Source organism: Triplophysa dalaica, chromosome 3 (genome assembly GCF_015846415.1).
Source record: "Triplophysa dalaica isolate WHDGS20190420 chromosome 3, ASM1584641v1, whole genome shotgun sequence".
NCBI lineage: Eukaryota > Metazoa > Chordata > Actinopteri > Cypriniformes > Nemacheilidae > Triplophysa > Triplophysa dalaica.
This window is the reverse complement of record NC_079544.1, coordinates 3,235,043-3,248,580: the sequence shown is the minus strand read 5'-3', so window position 1 is coordinate 3,248,580 and position 13,538 is coordinate 3,235,043. Positions and strand designations below refer to the sequence as shown.

At 39.2% G+C, this 13,538-nt stretch overlaps 1 protein-coding gene across 2 annotated transcripts in view; it reads left to right on the top strand.

Annotated features, from left to right (window-relative positions):
• Window positions 1-333: 333 nt before the first annotated feature.
• The window catches only part of gng7 (guanine nucleotide binding protein (G protein), gamma 7), a 29,025-nt gene continuing 15,820 nt past the window's right edge, over window positions 334-13,538 (top strand). Inside the window, exons 1-2 of one of the 2 annotated variants that reach the window (XM_056743990.1) lie at window positions 334-755; window positions 3,726-3,782. The gene's annotated coding sequence lies outside the window, so the exon portion shown is untranslated. Of the gene's footprint in view, window positions 756-861; window positions 969-3,725; window positions 3,783-13,538 lie in introns of those variants that run through there. The other variant, XM_056743991.1, reaches the window with a different exon arrangement.

Below are 13,538 nucleotides of genomic sequence, written 5' to 3'. Positions count from 1 at the left end.
CAGTATACCCAATAAACACCCTTTAAATGGCATGATTTTATTTTTAAACTTTATTTCAGGTTTGGTGATCTAATCCCATCATGTAGATTTTCCAGTAAGAACATCTTCTTACGTTTTTTAACACATCAAAAACAAGTATTAAGAATTAACGTTGCGTAAACTATTGAATCCTTCATCTCTTCCACCACCGAATGGTATTTATAGCAGATACTGCACAAATCTGCGCACTCTTCATGCAGAATAAGCGCTTGCGTCTGCAGATGCGAGCAGATATTGTGCACCAGCGCCCTCTAGAGTCAGCGCGAGTCTCTGCACACTGCGGTGCCATAGGAGGCGAGCTTCGGAGCGCCCAAACGCGTCGCCGAAAAAACCCCGTGAGACGATAAACCGCCGCGTAAAGTGCGCGTATTAGACCGGTCGGCAACTCAAAGGCCAAAAATCACACGGAGCAGCGAAACGGTCCATCGACGGACGCAACCAAACCCGGTGTCGCCCGTTGAGGGTGGAGAGAGCGGATCTCGCGAAACTGATTGGTTTCCGATTTTACCGAAGAGCCGCCTTATTTGACTCAGAACCGACTCGGCTTTTTCCCAGGAGAGAAAAGCAAGTTTGTGTGCGAGGACGCTGTCACCGGCGGTGGGGGGACTGACTGGGTGGACACTGGTGCACGGAGGGGGTGGTGTTTGTTTGGTAGGGGGGCAACAAGCTGCGCGAACCTGGCCCTTTAAATTACCTCCACAAGCACCGTGGACGAGGTGAGTATGCAGCACGCTTTTATTTTTCTCCTTTCTTCAGCGTTCGCATGCGAGCATCCGTCCGCTTTGGCGAGCGTCGGCGTTTTTCGATGCGCTTTCGTTAGGCAGGGCGCGCGGCGCGCAACTCCGCCGGTGTCACGAATCCGAAAGCGCTTGGATTTTCCGAGCTTTGTCCGGCCGGGCGGGCAACGGGCTTAATATCGGGAGCCTTTTGTACGTAATACGTTTTAAATGGATACGCTGGGGGGGAAACAAGAGGCCAAGATTGGCATTTGGGTGTTTGCGTTAAGCGAGCTTTACTCGAAAGCCGGATATTTCCACTATGTTAACGGGCGCTTCCTGCGCCTCCTGTCAACACCTTTACGAGCTATATGGTGTTATTGCGCGAGCGCCCGGGGATAAAACGACGGTACGTCGCCGCGTATCGTTTGATGGAGTCTGTGGAGATACGTGGTGTACCGTTTGTCAAAATGCCCGCATTGTCTTAACATCAGTGTGAGCAAGGCCTACCAGCAGCAACAGAAGCAAAATGCTGTGCGCTTTTATGCAATTGACTGCACTTCTGTATTGTTTAAGGGGGATTTATTGTCGCGATGACATGGAGACAAATTCGCATGAACGCATTAATATTGTCATAGTTCATTAGTTTCGGCGAGCGTTTGAAACACAGCCAAACATCACATATATCAGTCGCGCAGGCCTGCTTTCCCTTGCATTCACGCTGTAGGTTACTTATTGGGTTGTGCATCAATAATACTGTGACACTGAAATCTTTTTCATAGTTAGGAGAGACCTGTGAAGCGTGCGTAACTGATTTACACGGTAATGAAAATGATTTCCCCTCAAAACATATCTCTGATAAAGTAAAGCTGTTATGCGTGCAAGGGATGTTTCATTTTTTCCTTTACAGAGAAATCTCAGGAATTCTAAACAGACAGGGCTGTGATTTCAACAAAGTATTTGCTGTGCTGCGGTCAGGGGAACGTATTATATTTGGAGAGCCGAGGGACTGCTTCTGTTGACTTATTATAGAAACGTGATGTCATGAGGCATCATCGTGATTTTCAGCAACATTACCATACTGAGCCACTGGACATGGGTAGATTCCTACCCGCACTTGTGCTTCAAAGCATGCTCTCGTAAAGAGAAAGGTGCAATTCTTTTATCGTTTACGCATCCTCGTGTCATTCCAAACCTGTATAACATTGTTTTTTGCAGAACACAACAGAAGATATTTTGGAGAACGTTGTTGACCAAAGAGCTTTTGCCCTCATTGACTTTCATTGTATGGAGACAAACCACTCAGACATTTCTCAAAATATATATGTTTTGTGTTCTACAGTAGAGTCATTTAGATCATTTATTTTTGCATGAACTGTCATTTTCATCCTATATATTGAACAAGTGTTTCAATTTGGCCTGGAAATGGAAGAACCACCCCCATATTGGGCATTTGAGAGAAATCCAATATAATACACAAAACTATATCTTCAGATGCGTATAAAGAGCGAATATAATGAAGCGTTATGTTTTTAATACCTTAGAATGAGCCATTTCTATCTACATACACCGTGGGTCTCCTTACATGGAATTAACCGTGTTGTTTCTTCAGTAGCCCTAAACAGACAAACTGTTCTTATACGTTTCGTAAATACGTTATCTCCTTCGGCAAAGAAGTGAAAATATGACGACATCTTAGCCCCGTGTACTCTATAGTTTTGAAATAAGGCACTGTAATGACCTGTAGTTGACAGATATTTGTCATGTTTTTGAAAGTGATTTGATTATTTCCAGGATGAAATTTTGCCACTTTATAAAAGCAAATTTTGGCCCCACAATGTGTATATTTTGCATTTTTTAAACATAAGAGTTAACAAACGGTCAGCAGTATTTCAAGTCATTGAGCTCGGGCTGTTCGGATGTCTTGATGTGACCCATATCTTCCCGGTGTTTCCAGGGACCAGCAGCTCATAATTACAGCTGGACGAACACTCGGTGCTAATTACACAATCAACTCCCACACTCGTTCTATAGCAACATAATTAAAACATACATTTCATCTACACTTCCATATAAAGTAACAGATGGTTGGCAAAATGTTTGGGCTGGTTCTGTTTTGCTGGTCTAGGATCAGAGCTCTATTGAATGAGATGAGATCAATTATTCATGGGGTTTGATTTTGGCGCCTCATATCTCTCTCATTGTACTCATGGCCTGCCTTGTTGGAAATGGTTGTTTTGACACCATGAATAATGGTTATTGCCGTTACGCTCATTATTTCAGCGTCCGAAGTTCGATAAGACATTATATGTTGGAATATTTAATTTTTAATACTGTATTATATATTAATGGGATTGGATTGCTGTGAACTGTGTTAGCTTTACTACAACATTTCCTTAAGGATATGTGGCATTTAAATCACAATGACATTGATGTGGAAATAAACATGAAAATGGCCATTTTAGTATGTGAGTCAGGGGTTGCAAAGAGCGGCGTGTTTGTAAAGTTAAGGTAGATTTGATAAAGTGATTTGATGCATTAAAAATTGCAACTTGACTGTGCCCATGTTTCTTTGTCAATATACATTAAATATGGGCAGCATTTACAGTATATTGACACTTGCTTGGTTTAAGCTTCTCTGAACATATTGCTTTGTTGTGATTATAGAGGGATAAAAACAAAACCTCACAGATGACCGTACAGGAGATTAATTCGTTCCGACTACTGAAAGTGGATTAAGGTTTTAATAATGCCAATTCGGCCCTAATCTGTATTATATGAATTATGTGAGTGGCCTTGCATCAACACACTGCCCCCTAGTGAACCAATGTGGAATTCTCAAAGCATTCGTTTTTCCCCTTGGGTTTCAAATATTTTTTTCGTTTTGTTGGTTTATTTATAGTATTTTGCTAGAGTCAGTCCTTTTCTCGTTCTTATACCTGATGTGTGGCCGTATGTTTTGTTCCACAGATAAGTTACCTGAAGGTCCCTGACTTGGGTTTGGTCTTCAACTTCTCCATCATCAAGGTAAGGCCAAGATAGACGTAATAAAAACCAAACTATGAATGCAGATACATGTTATGCTGACAGTGAGCTATAAATGCAGGACTTTGTGTTATTTAATGCAGCACATGCACTTCCGTATTTTGACCACATGGGGGTGTTAATGCACAGCCTATGATGTATTCTCTGCAGCTGCAGTGAGCTGTATCCATAGCAACCGTCCAGGTCTGAGTCCATAGTTCAGTTTTGTTAATAGAGATGGGGAGGCCTACATATGGCTCAGTGCTGATATAAAGCCAATTGATGTCAGCATGCATCTAAATTGCACATTGCTTGTGATTGACCTTTGTTTGCACATGATATTGATTGGCTTATAGAGTTTATGTTTTTATTCTGCACATTTACATGTGAAAGTTTTAAGAGTTTCACGTGGTTTCGCTCAATGTTTTGCTGTGTAGGTGTTTTTATTTAACTTTATGGTTTAGATAATTTTGTGTTTGTACTAATAGTACAAAAATTAGTATTGAGTTTATCTGTCCATAATCTTTTTTTAGAGACTCTTTACAATGTCTCAGATTGAAATCTGTATAGTTTCTCTCTATAGCACCATGTCTGTTTCAAACAAAGTATTTCAGGTTCAAAATATTATAATGTTTCATAATATTATTTATTTTGCATAATTTTGTTTTGGTGTGTTGAAGTCAAATGTCGTCAAACAAACATTTCTAGTGACTTGATACCAAGCCCGGTTCCAGAACCAAATCACAGAGGGTGCTTTTGAAAAAAGTGAGCGTGCTCACTAATATTTGTTGTAAATAGCCTGTAATCATAAACAGGTGTACACATATTACCACCAAACCAAACATGGTATTATCCATATATACACTCACCTAAAGGATTATTAGGAACACCTGTTCAATTTCTCATTAATGCAATTATGGTGGTGGTGTAATGGTGTGGGGGATGTTTTCTTGGCTCACTTTAGGCCCCTTAGTGCCAATTGGGCATCGTTTAAATGTCACGGCCTACCTGAGCATTGTTTCTGACCATGTCCATCCCTTTATGACCACCATGTACCCATCCTCTGATGATAATGCACCATGTCACAAAGCTCGAATCATTTCAAATTGGTTTCTTGAACATGACAATGAGTTCTGTACTGAAATGGCCCCCACAGTCAACAGATCTCAACCCAATAGAGCATCTTTGGGATGTGGTGGAACGGGAGCTTCGTGCATCCCACAAATCTCCATCAACTGCAAGATGCTATCCTATCAATATGGGCCAACATTTCTAAAGAATGCTTTCAGCACCTTGTTGAATCAATGCCACATAGAATTAAGGCAGTTCTGAAGGCGAAAGGGGCTCAAACACAGTATTAGTATGGTGTTCCTAATAATCCTTTAGGTAGATGTATATAGATTTAGTAATAAGAACAAAATCTGTAAAATTAAAAAATATATATAAAAACAACAGCACGTTACCCAGAAATAGATCACCGCCCTTGCGAAAATTAACCACGAAAACCATGTTTTTGAAAAGCTATAGTTAAACGATGGTAACTGTAGTAAAACCATGGTTTTGCAAGAAGTAATCAATAGTAATAGCAAAAAAGTAATTTTCGTTAGGGATGAGATTTATCAAAAATCATTTAATTTAAAAAAACATGTAAACAATAGCTTTATAACTCACTCACAACGGATACAGCACCTAAACGGAAGAGAAATACAAATTGAAGAGCTAAATGAACGAATATTTCCACAGGCGCTAATAAATGGTCGAATGGAGTATTTCTGTAAACATGTCACATGTAATGTCAATAATTTAATTGTTTAAGAACAACATGGACGATAAATGTTTATATTTTTGACCAGTCAGCAAGCAGAGTTGACTTCCAAATTGGATTGCTACAAACAAGAAGTAAACAATTAAAGAGACCGGCTCACATGCGCTTCATTATAACGCCATTATAATAATACAGACACACAGAAATTAAGAGTTTTATTCGAAAGGTTGTGTTTGTGTATTAATTATCTAAGTTGTTTATGTGTGCATCTGCTTTTATTGGCTAATTGTAGTTTACGTTATTAATAATAAGCTATTCATATACGCAATTAATAATTTCATCTTATGGGTGCCTTTCCTCTTAGTGGTTAGCACGTTCGCCTCACACCTCCAGGGTTGGGGGTTCGATTCCCGCCTCCGACTTGTGTGTGTGGAGTTTGCATGTTCTCCCCGTGCCTCGGGGGTTTCCTCCGGGTACTCCGGTTTCCTCCCCTGGTCCAAAGACATGCATGGTAGGTTGATTGGCATCTCTGGAAAAATTGTCCGTAGGGTGTGAGTGCGTGAGTGCGTGAATGAGTGAGAGTGTGTGCCCTGCGATGGGTTGGCACTCCATCCAGGGTGTATCCTGCCTTGATGCCCGATGACTCCTGAGATAGGCACAGGCTCCCCGTGACCCGAGGTTGTTCGGATAAGCGGTAGAAAATGGATGGATGGATGGATGGGTGCCATTCCTTTTGTTTGAGGGAGCTTAGCATCCTCGTAGAACCGGGAATGTGTTAAACCAGACGCTGAAATTATAAATCATTATTATAAGCTTACCATGATGAGTTGTGGTTAGGTAAGGAGACGGTTTTTATACTGATGTTTTGAGTACTTTCAAAGTAAAAAAGTCATGGATTGTCGCCTTAAATGATGTGTAATACATATACACGTTATACGAAGAGGCCTAATGTATACATTTTAGAATGATGGGTCATTCTCATGAATCATGAGATATTTCAAATCTAAAACATATAATTCAAGATAGTGATAAAGATAATTGTGTTATTTGCCTTAAAAATGTTAACATAGGAATTCATTATTTTTGTATTTTGTTTTTTCAGCTGAAAACCTCATTACCGCAATACATATAGCCGGAGTATGTCTAAGTGCATGACGTGTTTTAATTTAAACCGATTATAATAAATATGGCCAGCAAGTAATTAGATGTTGTACTAGATGTTCTCAAATGACAAAAAACATACACACAATAAAGTTAAATAATATCTGGGGCATGACAAAACATGCCCAGGTATTGCCCTTTCTAGACTGTTACGGTAATGAGATTTTTTAGGTCTCCTTTAATCAAACTCAATAACCTTTTGAAATCAACGTTTTAAACACGTCAGACCTTGTTTGCAATGCATAGAAAGGAAATTTGTTGATGCGAATATATAAATACACTAAACTTAACGCAATCACTGCTGTAACAGTCAACCAGTGGTGTAAAGAGTACCTGAAAACCATACTTAAATAAAAGTACAGATACCTTGCAGCGAAAACTACTCTATTACAAGTTACAAGTCACCAATTCACAAATTACTTCAGGAAAAGTCTTACAGTATCTGAATTTAACAGAACTTGAGTGTTTTACTCATACTGAATGTAGGCTCAAAGCAGCACTAGTCCTCAACACTTGAGAGACATGTCAGTGAAAAACTAGATATCGCATTTATTTCTTAAATCAAAATAAGACTGTACACCTAAAAATTGCAACAGATCATGGTCGACACCATAATCTACGTCTATTACAAACACTCAAGTCTCATTTAAGCTTAAGTGTTCAAAATAAACCAAACTCTTTCAAAAGGTTTCTTCAATACAACTGATTAATAAAATAATGTTAAGCAAATTAAAAAGTCAAAGAACTGGACATGCTGGTTTTGGCCTCATCATCAAATACTGTCATGTCCTTCTTTCAGATATAAACCGCCAGCGATTGACATTGATAACCATAACCTATTGTTAATTGATAACATGTATTCACATAATGAAGCCATGTTGACAAGTTTTAGTAAGTAAGAGCAAAACCCACAAGATAAATTTCCTTCAATGCCCTGTAAATTGCCATATTAATTCTTCTGTATCAAAAATAAACTGCAGCAAAAGAATAATAGGTGCAATGCAAAATATAACGTGTAATTGCATTATTCATTACAAATGTGGTGGATTTAAGAAGAACATATACTTGTTCAAAAATGTAGTCAAGTAGAGAGTAAAAATTGGTAATATCTTTAATACTCAGTACAAGTACAAAGTAGCAAAAAATATGCTTAAGTACATTTACTCAAATACTTTACACCAATGCAGTCAACAGCATGAGGTGCTGTGGTGTCGTGCAGTAAAGCTACTACACCACAGAGTGGCGGTATAGGACCTCGATTGAGAAGCTCTTTTGTTTTTCTCTCTAGTAACTTTCTGCTTAGTCTAGACGGGAGAAACCTCCGACCAGATTCCTGCAGTCTTGCGTCAGCTGACTGACTCACAGAGTCTGGGGGAAAGTGTGGGGTCCCGCTCGGAAAAAAACATGCACAAGTTAAAAACACCTTCCGAGACTTCAGTCTGGACTGCACACAAACACAGTCTGGTTTTAGATGAGAGTTTTTTTTGCGGGGCAGACAGAAAGTTTTCGTCACGTGTTGACTATCAACATGTGCGTGAGTGATGGACAGTTGGCCCGTCTCAAGCCAAGCATCTATTTTTAGACTTTATAATAGACCCGTGTTGTATAATTCCATATGTAACATATTACATGTGCCCACACATTGCTGGGGCATGTGACATGATTGTCTTGAATAATACCCAGAATAAATGTGCTGTCATTATAAAACACTTCTAATGTTTTGCAGCGTTGGAGGTTGTTATTAAACAGTTGGATGAGTGGTTGGCAGGTGAATATCCCACTCTTAAGACCTTCGCTATCCGTGTTGTGAAAGAACTGAGCCGTTATAAAAGGCTTTGAGAGCAAGAGAGACTACAGAAGCGTGTGGTCATGATGACTGTGCTATTTGTGTAGTAAGCTTTCAAAATATGAGTCAGCAGCTGCTCGAGACTGCTGTTGTCTCCCTCATAGTGAAGTGGATGAAAACTTTGAGCGGCTGACGTGCACATCAGGGCTTCCGGTAGCTCGTATGACTGGTGTCAGTGTTGCATAAACTCTTCCTTACAGCGATCCTGTGGGATTTGTCTTGTAACAGCTTATGTCACTTCTCCGAACCTCCACATGGAGCAGATGATAAAGGCTCCGGGGGTTTTATCTCTCTGCTTGTTATTTATTTGTTTGAAAGATTTACTTAATTAATATTACATATAGGAATTGATACCGTGTTTCTCTCTCCCTTATCTTAAATGTGTGCTTTAAATGTTTTGCTTATAGTCAATATGTTTTATAAAGAGCTGTTTTGTAACAATGGAAATTTTGAAAAAGCGATATATAAATAAGGTTGACTTGACTTGACTAATGGACGATAACAGAGCGCTTGAGGGATGAGGAAATACAGAGTCCACTCAAATATTCAGTTTGTGTGTTGCTTGGAGACATGCAAAGCTGGAAAGCTTTTTTTGTAACTGTCTTGTAACTGTTCTATTGTAACAGATTGAGTTTGCAAAGCAGCGTGCCAGATTTTGTCAGAAACATACGTTGAATGATAATCATTGCAGGGAACTGTTGACTAAATCAGTGGTGTGTCTTGGAATGATAGAGATCTGGGAGCCAAAGTATAATCTCACCAAACCAAGCAAATGTTTTCAACATAACTACTTAACTTTTAACTATGACTAAGTTGCTGGCGTCTTTGCTCATATTTACAAATCAATCATGCCCCCCAAAATATTTTGTTGTTGAATATGCATTCATATGAATTATTGCAATAGAGCAACGGGTTTTAATAACATAAATATTATTCTAGCTTCATTCTTCTTGACTACGTTTTCATACAAAAAAATAGAAGTACAGTAGTTTAAGTAGAGTAAGTGCTGCCAAACGATTAATCGCGATTAATCGCATCCAGAATAAAAGTTTGTGTTTATGTAATATATAACTGTGAACTGTGCATATTTGATTTGTATTTATAGACGCATACACACACATGCATTCTTTTAAGAAGAATACAAAATACCGAAATACAAAAATGTTTATATGTAATTTCAATTATTTGTAAAGATAAATAAATGCATCTAAATATCTGTCCTGTGTTTGTTTTTATAAATACAAAATGATTATGCACAGTACACAGACATTTATTATGCAAACACAAGCCTTTATTTTGTATGCGTTTGACAGCGATTAATCGTTTGACAGCCCTTGTATGAGATTTTGGCAGTATAACATTACCATGAAGAATAAAGATACAGTATTTTTGGTGCCATTTACTGCAACAAGCAAGTAACTGTGCAACCCACCTTGGGGTTGGGTATTGTTTGAATTTTTCCGATTCTAAATCCGCTTATCATTTCCTATTTTTATCGATTCCAGAGTTGTAAAAATACGAAACACTGTATGGCCATTAAGCCTGCCTTTTGACTGGTTTGCACAAAATATATGTATTTCTTTTAGTATTGACATAATTTGAAGCAATGTACGTTTGTTAACTACTTATTACATGGCTTGTTGGAATGCTTGATTCTGATTGGCCAGTCATGAATCGTGACATACGCAGGTTCGTTATTCCCAGATAACAACCTCTCAAAACTAATAATGCAGAAAATCATTTCGACAGGTTTTTTCAACCTATTAAATATAAATATGTCTTTTAATAACATATATGACAATGCATTTACCAATGATTAACCAAATTGAAAATTTGTGACATTTGAACGTTGTTTCTTACCTTTGAACCGAAAGTAAACGGCTTTTCCTCGCGGAAGGTCTGCACTCAGTAAAAATCAAATATTTCAAATTCACATTTCATGTCCAGTTTTTTTCTCATGTGACAAGTATCCATGTAATAAGCGGGATCATGTACAAGTAGCCGGCTGTTATTGCGAAATACGCCCCTTCAGTGTGTAACTGATCACACTATCGGGGCTAATTTCTGCGATAACAACCGGCTGCCTGTACATTATCCCTTACTTGGAATAAAATCTCTACATTTTCTTTACTGCAAATACTTAAGTTAAACTTTGGTTACTATTGTACTAATTAAGTGAACTAAATATCAGCAGATCACAAGTTCACAGATGCACATTTTTGTCTAAAAATGTGCACACGGGATTTGATTAGAGGAAACAAATTCCTTAACGTAAGGATCCGATTCCAGAATTGAAATTGATTTTCAATTCCAAATTTTTGTGTGACCCACAGTTTTGAAACCCCTGGACTAAATCAATATCAAACCCGCAAGCATGCTATTGTATTAAATACGGTGGCGTGAAAGTCATGACACGAATACAAAAGACTCTTTCTAAAGTTTTCAGCCCGTTTCTATCTATATTACAGTATGACATGACAGAGGATAGGCCTAATAATCATGTGCATCTGCAGTTTGGAGGTGCAAGCGTACACCCCGTCATAAATAATGACTAATACATGCTATTTGTACATGACAGCAAGAGTCCTTCTGCCTCGTTCTGCGCTGCTTTTCTATGTTTATTTCACCGCGGCCCCCTCATGATCTCCTCTGCATTTACGAGTCCCTATTCAATGCAACTGTTGCCCGCATTCCTCTCGTTCACTCCTGGCTTGTCGTTAGAAAAATGATCATCATGTGGGAGAATGTGAGTAACGGCCTCCGCTCCTCCACAAGCCTCTCCCTCCATCGGTTGATGGGTTTTTGTGTGTGTGCGGCCCACCCCGGTGCATGTTTACTCCACCGCACCACCTCCTCCTGTATAACAGTTTATTTAACGCTACGTTATTAGGCCAAATACTCGCATTCTTTGCATATTTACAGCAATCTAAAGTCAAAATAAGTGCGCAGTTAATGGAATGCAAATTTGGATTTGGACTCTTTGCTAGTCCTCACACGTTTGCATCGTAGTTTTCATCCGTGTCTAGGTAACACCAACGGTTAAAGGGTGTATGCATGTTTTAAATTGTTGGAATGACTGAAAGGCCCAATGGAACACTGAAGCGCGACAAGAATGCCCTTCTCATGTGTAACGTTCCTCTTGCTTGAATAATGATGCTTTCCTAGAAGTGCTGAAATGCTTGCATCCTGTTTCTTTGAAGGAACTTAGATTGGTTTGATTTGCATAAACCGAAAGGACTTGTGCTTGAAGGGCCTTAAATGTGCAAGTTGATGATTCGCTTCAGGACATAACAAACAGTTTATTTTGTTATTCTTTCTATGTTCGGAGTCATTTGATAATCTGTGTCCCACTCATGGGCCGTCTTGTCTGGTGTACTAGTTCAGAGCTGCTATCTGTATTGCTTTATAAACCTTTGGTACATTAGGCTGGTGCCACATCATGATGTCTTGTTCTGGAAGTGGGTGCGCTTGAGGATTATTGACATTGCAATCTTTCAGCTTTCATAATAGATAGATAAGTCAGCAGATATATGCAAATGTCGGAATGCAGGCTGTATGTTAGTGTTATTATGTTCTCGTGAATTGAGGGTGTTTTGAATCATGGGATAGTCTGTTTCATGCGAACAGAGGGTGTGTTTGGGTATGACATGCATATGGTATTTAAACTGTTTGTGTAGTATGCACAGTGTGCACTTTTTGTAGTAATTTGATAAATGTGCAGTATTCAACTTTAGCTCGCTGTTGGAATGCTGTGACACACAGGGGCGGACTGAGAGGAAAATTCTGTACAGGATTTTTCGGCCCTCCACCAATTCTGTCGGCGGGGGGGGTGTTGTATATAACTTTTGCATTGCATTACATGCATAAGTGTCGCCTCTGCCTTCGTGTTGCGTGCATCCGTTCTGGACTTTGAGAGAATGTCATGCTGGTCATTCCGCCCCTGGTGACCCCCAATGCAACATGACGGGATGTGTAACTGTGCACCAGCTGCGATGCGATTTACGATATTGATCTACAAAACGATTTATTCACGGTTTATTTGCACCAAACGAGTGGAGAGAAATTAGAAAAGAACAACTGGCCTTTTATGTTTTCTCAAATGCTGCACATTTCTTTGTAAAATAAATATATATTTTATAACAAATAAACGGCAATTCAGTTTAAAACTGAATTTAAAAAAATTCCAAATCAAATAAAAAAATGAATAACACAATAGTCTCTTTAATGTAAACAAACTAGGACTTTTCTACATCTAAGAAATATCAGCATATCCACGTTTTCCAAGCTTGCAGTAAACACAGCGGCTCCTGCTGTTCAAAACATGTATTGTGATTCTAAAAATATCTAAACCGGCTTGAATGTCACATACTATAATCGATTTTCAACCAGCTCACGGTGAATCGTTACAGCCCTAAGATATTTTGAGACACAACTTGATCAAAAAATTCACAAAATATCCTTATTTTAAAGATTATAACTGGATGCTACTTGATTATATTTTTTATATTCGAGATCACACAGACTGAACCCATGACCGTTAGCACCCAGGACTCATCAACTTTGACCCGAGTCTGACACAAGTTGACCCTTCTCATGACTAGACAGAAGAATGTCCTCCACTCTCCCCCTCCTCAGGTTATCATGGGACCGAGGTGCTGCAGCTGACACCTGCCTGTTTTGCCACCAACGCACCAGAACTCTTCAGTCAGCTAGACAAACACTTGAAATAACAAACCTCTTTGCCCGACTCTTTCATTTATCTACTTATTACAGTGCATTTAAAGGCTCGGCCGATATTAGGCTTGGCATGGATCCTTTCCATTCCTAGTAATATGAAGATTTTCTCTCATGCTTACACAAGTAGGTTAAGCTCCTGGAGCACTGACCCAATTTGAAGGGCCTTTCCACAGACGGTAAACGTCTCTACACTTGGGGAGGATTGGAGAGAAGAGGTGTGGCTTCCCAGCAGTGAGGTCTGTCCTGCAAA